Source organism: Podarcis cretensis (genome assembly GCF_951804945.1).
Source record: "Podarcis cretensis genome assembly, chromosome: 12".
NCBI classification, from domain to species: domain Eukaryota; kingdom Metazoa; phylum Chordata; class Lepidosauria; order Squamata; family Lacertidae; genus Podarcis; species Podarcis cretensis.
In genome coordinates this window covers 47,995,015-48,002,021 of record NC_137181.1, presented here as the reverse complement: position 1 = coordinate 48,002,021, position 7,007 = coordinate 47,995,015, and positions in this window count along the sequence as shown.

Sequence of the window (7,007 nt, the reverse complement as noted above, 5' to 3'; positions counted from 1 at the left end):
TAGCTTGTGAATTCATTGGCATTTGGGGTTTCATAGCCCCCTTCAATGGAGGAGGGGAAAGAGTCTTCTTTACTTGTGCGTTTAGCTGAAATCTCAGCCCTCAATCCTTCTTCCTTCACCCCAACTTCCCAATTTCCTCTGGTCACAGTTCATTGCTACAGCACTCCTAAAGTAAAATGCCTTGTGGCACGAGTCTGGAATGTAATCACAGACCTTTCCACTTTCAATCTAAAGTTCTCCCTACAGAGTTAATGCAAAAGCCCGCTTCAAATGTTTCAGAGAAAAGTCAGGTGGCCCTTTTGCTGTTCTTACCCTCCTGACTGCCCACTGTGATGTCTAAAAATTGTGTGATGGTTTAAAACTGCTCAGTGTACACTAGCTTCCATTAACTAGGTTTCATGCAGAAGTATTTAACCATGATCTTTTGACTAATCACATTTAGGCTTTACAAGTAATTGAGGTGTTCAGAATTGTTTCATTTTTAACATCCAGGGGATTCAAGCATCTGAATTAGACAAGTGCTATTTTTCTACAAAAAGAGATGCCAGAACTCACCATGAACTCCCTTGTTTTCTTAGAATGGCAACTCAGTTCTGGCTCCTCTCAGCTGGGGAAAAAAGCCCTGGTTATTAACCAGTTATACCGGGGGGGGGGGGGACGGGGGACGGGGACGGACTGAGACAATATTTTAGTTGTTACAGAGACACATCATTCAAATTTTGTACACATTTCACGGCATAAGCTCCATATCAAATTAAAATGCTACAGATGGCATATTGGGGGAGAAAAACATGTTCAAGCGTTTTGTCACAAAGCTAAGTTAGGTGACTCGTAAAGTACATCCCGCAGTGACCAAGGCTTGACACAAACCACATTTTACTGTGTTAACTTGGCAGATGTAGGTCTGACATGGATAACCTATTACAAGAACATTCACAAGAGGATTTTTGGGAACTGCTTGTTCTAAAAGAGGACATTAAATTCCATTTCTTTAACCACTTTTAGACTCTTTTTTTTTAAAAAAGGCTGCAATTTAGTTAATCAATCAATCAATCAATCAATCATATTATTAGCATGAATAGTAGTAGCAAACATTTCATATCTATCTATTATCTATCTATCTATCTATCTATCTATCTATCTATCTATCTATCTATCTATCTATCATCTATCTATCTATCTATATCTATCTATCTATCTATCTATCTATCTATCTATCTATCTATCTATCTATCTATCTATCTACTGTATCTATCTATCTATCTATCTATCTATCTATCTATCTATCTATCTATCTATCATCTATCTAATCTATCATCTATCTATCTATCTATCTATCTATCTATCTATCTATCTATAATTCTAATTAAATTTTCTGTTTTACAGTTTTGAATACTCATTTAAACATCCTTAAAATGTCAGTGACCTCCCTTCTTCTCTTTCCATGGTTCATTTTGCATACCATAAATCCCTGCTTATTTTACATAAACTAAACCATTCAGTATTCCATTATAACATCCATCAAAACTTATTTACACTGTTGAATTTATTTACACTGTTAAATTTATTTACACTGTTGAATTTATTTACACTGTTAAACTTATTTACACTGTTGCATGCTGTCAACATTTTCAGTTGTACACAATTATTTCCCATATATTCAATAAACTTTGTCCAATCTTCTCTAAATGTGTGTTCTTCTTGTTCTCTTATTCTATATTGTTAAGTCCGCAAGCTGTGCATATTCCATCAGCTTACGTTGCCATTCTTTAGTTGGGACCTCAATCGTTTTTCATTTTGGGGTTAGTATCAAACATTTCCATCCTGCCCTTAAATGCCAAACAATTATATATATGCACAGTTACATTAAAACAACACAGAAATCTTACCATAGGCTTACACAGTCTCCTTTTAATATAAACACACCAGGCCTCCCTATAGCAGCCCCTCTCCCCACCAAAAGAAACCTGGACAAAGAGGTACCTAAGTCTTTAGGTGGCACAGAAAATCAAGCAATGTAAGCACCAATTAAACTTCAAGGGGGATGGCATCTCACAACCAGGGCAGCTACCACTGAGAAGGCCCTGTTTCAGATTACTGAACTGCATACTTCATCTGGAGGCGGAAGAACGAGATGAGCCTCATTGATGGATCTTAAAGCCAAGGTAGGATAGGTTATGGGCTAAATCATGGGTAGGCAAACTAAGGGCCGGGGGCTGGATCTGGCCCAATTGCCTTCTAAATCTGGCCCCTTGGATGGTCCAGGAATCAACGTGTTTTTACATGAGTAGAATGTGTCCTTTTATTTAAAATGCACCTCTGGGTTATTTGTGGGGCCTGCCTGAAGTTTTACATGAGAACAATGTGTGCTTTTATTTAAAATGCATCTCTGGGTTATTTGTGGGGCATAGAAATTCGTTCATTTTTTTTCTTTCCAAAATATAGTCCGGCCCCACTCAAGATCTGAGGGACAGTGGGCCGGCCCCCTGCTGAAAAAGTTTGCTCACCCCTGTGCTAAATCATATAAGTTTAACTCAGTTAATCAACTGAATGAATTTGCATATATTCACACATAGATAAAACAATATTACTGAAGGGGGGAAAGGCACACTGTTTTTATATGACACTTATGTGTTGTGTGTGGCGGTGGGGAGAAGAAAACACAGGGGCATAGCAAGGGCCCTTATCTCAAGCTGAAAAGCTACCGTTCAGTTCAGGAACATGTGAAGACATCCATGTCTTCAAGCTCCCACCTCTCCTCCAATGCCTGCACGAGCATCACTGCCTGCCACCATTCACACTCTGAACCTTCTACATGTTCTGGCACATGCCAAGGGGTCTGTGAAATCACACCATAAGTAATTTGTTTATGGAATCCAGGATGCAATGACTAGAGGGGTTTGGAAGGGATAAGGAGAATGAAAGCATGGTGGATCAATGGCTATTGGCCATGATACTTAAAACAGAATCTCTCTTGTGCTGTAGGACCTTTTCCTTGTCTGCTATTGGGTCCCCAGAGCACAGAGTCACACAAAGTGGCAAAACGACCTTGCAGGGTACCACAGGGTTTATTTGAAATGCATATGCATAGCAAAGGTGATGCGCAATAAGCTCGCAGTCTGCACACTCAATTCTGAGCAAGCCAGCTTTTTATACATTTGCAGAATACAATACCACCTGATTTCTCGTAAACCACCTGATTTCTGGGAAATTGAAAGTTATATTAACATAGCTGTCAAGTGTCCCTTATTTGAAGGGACAGTCCCTTATTCCAGCGCCATGTCCTGCTGCTGTCTCTTATTGATGGATGTCCCTTAAATGTCCCTTAAATGATGTCCCTTAAATTTCAAAGGAAGCAGCTCCTCTTCCTCCCTCCCTGCCAGCCAGGGAGGAGGGAGGCTCCAACTGTGTTGCTTGGTTGTGTTGCTCACCAAATAAGAAGTCTAAGAATGACTGGGGGGTGGAGCTTGCATGCCTTGTGTGTGGCTAGTTAATGCAAGCTGAGGGAGTTTTTGAATGCTGGATGCCATTTTGTTGCACGTGCTGCTGCAAACTTTGCAGTGCAAAGCCAGGCTTGGGAGCCATCTTAAGTTGAGGCTGCATAGGCCTTGTGGTGCATGTGATTCAGATTCTATTCAGTTGAACCTCTGGTTACAAAGTTGGTTAAACAGTGTTCTCGGAGCTACCAGCATGAGTTTGACCAGACTGCAGGAGGACAGGAAGGCTGGAGTGCCTGGAACAGGTGGGGCTGCAGGTCCCTTATTTTGGCTGCTGGTCCCTTATTTTCAAGGCTGCCGGTCCCTTGTTTTCAAATCTGTAAGTTGACAGCTATGTATATTAAGTTTCTATTTCCTTACATGGGCATATTAGCAACGGGCATTCCTGAGTCCTCCTTATCTCTTTACAACCTTGAGCAAAATTTTGAGAGGCCCTGCCAGCCTTGTTCTTATCTTCATTTGCTTAAGCAACACATTCTCCACCTTCTCTGTAACATCTAAGAGAGGAGAAAAAGCCTTGCTCTTCTGGCTGGTGTAAAACCTCCAGTCCTTAAAGGAAGGGGGTTTTGGGATAACATATGAGAGAGGAGAAAATGCCTCAAAGAGTTTTTGGGATCATATATAGAACAATATTCCTATGGCCCTTCTGTGCCACTGCAAGAAAAAGAATACTGAATTAAATGGACCAGCATTTTGTCTGACAAAAGCATTTTGTAGCCCTCTGTTCCTTCAGTGGGGGGCTGCAGCTGAGATACAGCCTCTTGCCTAAGGCCAACCAGGGGATTTATAGCTTAATTTATCAGTGCAAATCAGCGGGTCATGACATTTCAACGGCACCAGGGATGTCCTGCTGATTCCTAAACCCTGATTTGCTTTGCATAAGGGCAAACACCAAATGTATCATTTTTACGAAAAGCTGGCACAAACGCGGGATGAAACGGTTGCATATTTTCCAGCTCGTTATGCATACAGGGACGTTGAAAGAGATGTTTTCTCTTGCTGCGATTCTGACACACTTTTGGACAGAAGGCCCAGTGTTCATGAAACAGAGGGGGGTGGGGCAAGACTTATCAGTGAGCTGCATCCAAGACCGAAACCAAGTGTGATTGCTGAGTCACAGGATACAGCGTGAAGACTCAAATTCTTGCTTGGCATTTGGCAGCTGTCAAAATGATAGGCTTGCTTCACGCTATCTGTCTAGAACGAACAGAAGCCCTTAAAACCAAACCTGTTTCTGCACTTGACATCAGTTACAATTAAGGTAAATAAGTGGAATCTCACGAATCTTGACAGGTGGACAGAGTTCCTGTTTGAATCAGACACTAGACCTTGAACTCTGCTCCTTAAGAGTGATTGGAAGGGCTTTAGCTCAGCGGTAAGAGAATCTGCTTTGCACCCAAAAGGTCCAAGGTTCAATCCCGAGCCTCTCCACATAGGGCTTTGAAAGTTGCCATCTCTGAGTGCAGCACAGGGTCAGGCAACCTTAGACCTGGGAGCCTCCGACATTTCTATCCAGCTTTGGGGCTCTTCCTGGGTCACACTCTCTCTTCCCAGGTCACACATGTGATGTTGGTTTCTGTGTGTTGCCACTGTGCAGTGCTTGGAGTCACAGGACTCTGTTTACATTCCTGGGATTCCATACTGTTGGAAGTCTCACGGGAGACGGATGAGACGTTGCTGGTTTCCTGTTCCTTTGTTTGTTTTCGGTTGCACTCTGCTCTCACAGAGAGACGATGTATGTTTTTCTGTCTGCGTAGCTTAGAAAATAAAGCATAGCCATGTAGCCATAAATCTCATCACTTCCGCGTGCTGCTTTGATTCTCTGCTGAATGGGATGTGCCTGGAGCCAGAGGCTCAGGTTGTTAATTATCGTCGGAGGCGATTCTGGAGGACTCGGCTGGAGGAGGATGAGCTTTATCACCTCGGTCGAGCGGAGATTCTGATACGTCAGTGCCCCTGCTCCACTCCTCCTTCGTGTGCTGTTGACTGGCTGGGATGTGTTTTTGAACTGTGACAATGCCTCTCTTTTGTCCAGTTTGAGAGTTATGTGTGCCTGGCTGGAACGTCACCTATTGCACAAAGATTCACGTCGTTTTGCTGCACCTGCATTTTGCCTCGGGCCCCACCCAGCACAGGCACGTGGCCCCTGGAAAGTTGCTTAGGAGGGAACATGGCCCTCAGATTGCAAAGGAAGGACAGTGTGTTTGGGGATCCGCCTCCTTTTTCTAGGTGCCCCACCTGACAAAGGGCCGCCAGGTGAATTCGTAGTGCGCTAGGTGGGTTGGACTCGATGGCCCTTGTGGTCTCTTCCAACTCTATGATTCTATGAGGTGGGCTGTCTGCAGATGCTAGGATAGTAGAGGTCACTTGGTCAGTCCTTGTTCATCTTCCACAGGGTTCAAGAGATGATCTTCTCTCCCTTCTGTCCTTAGCCCAAGCCAGACAGTGAGAAGGAATGGCACTCTCTGGCTGCTGCTTTTGTGCCATAATTTGAGCGTGTTTGCAAAATATCCAAAATCTCTTTGGAAAACCTGCCCTTCTACACACACAGCCACTCCCCATTTATTCCCTAAATCTTGCTGCCCTCTAGTGATAGATGCTGTTGAATTTCAAGAGCACAGTGTCACAGCACTGTTGATCTTGTTCTTGTGGAATGAGATTACTCATTACCCAGACGTTTGTTCTGAATTCAGTGGACTAAATTCATACCAGTGTGCCTAAGTTTGCAGTCTAAGGCTGCATCTGCTCCTTAAATTGTGTTGATATCATTGCCTGAAGAACTACTCTTTGAATTCACAATTTATCTGTTTAAAAGAAATAACATGGAACACCTTTGTAGGTAGCTCACCGGGCTGTCCTTTGTATTTTTATTAGTGCAGCTGTAGGGTAGAAACAAACTCTTATATTGGATAAATTATGAGTTCTAAATTTTGAAACTGATCAGATGTGCATATTGTTTCCATCCATTTTTAAAAATTGGTTATCCTTATAGACCAGGAGTAGGGGACGTGGGTGGCGCTGTGGGTTAAACCACGGAGCCTAGGACTTGCCGATCAGAAGGTCGGCGGTTCGAATCCCTGCAACGGGGTGAGCTCCCGTTGCTGGGTCCCTGCTCCTGCCAACCTAGCAGTTCGAAAGCACGTCAAAGTGCAAGTAGATAAATAGGTACCGCTCCGGTGGGAAGGTAAACGACGTTTCCGTGCGCTGCTCTGGTTCGCCAGAAGCAGCTTAGTCATGCTGGCCACATGACCCGGAAGCTGTATGCTGGCTCCCTCGGCCAAGAAAGCGAGATGAGCACCGCAACCCCAGAGTCATCCATGACTGGACCTAATGGTCAGGGGTCCCTTTACCTTTACTGGACAAATACTGGGCAACATTTGCCCAGATCCCTACGAGAGAAAATGGATTAACAGGTGACTCAGTTTCATCTTCCTGTGGCCCCTAACACATCCACAAAGAAGCGGGAATGCATCATCAAAACAGAGGACAAAAAAAGGGCACAACTTTGCA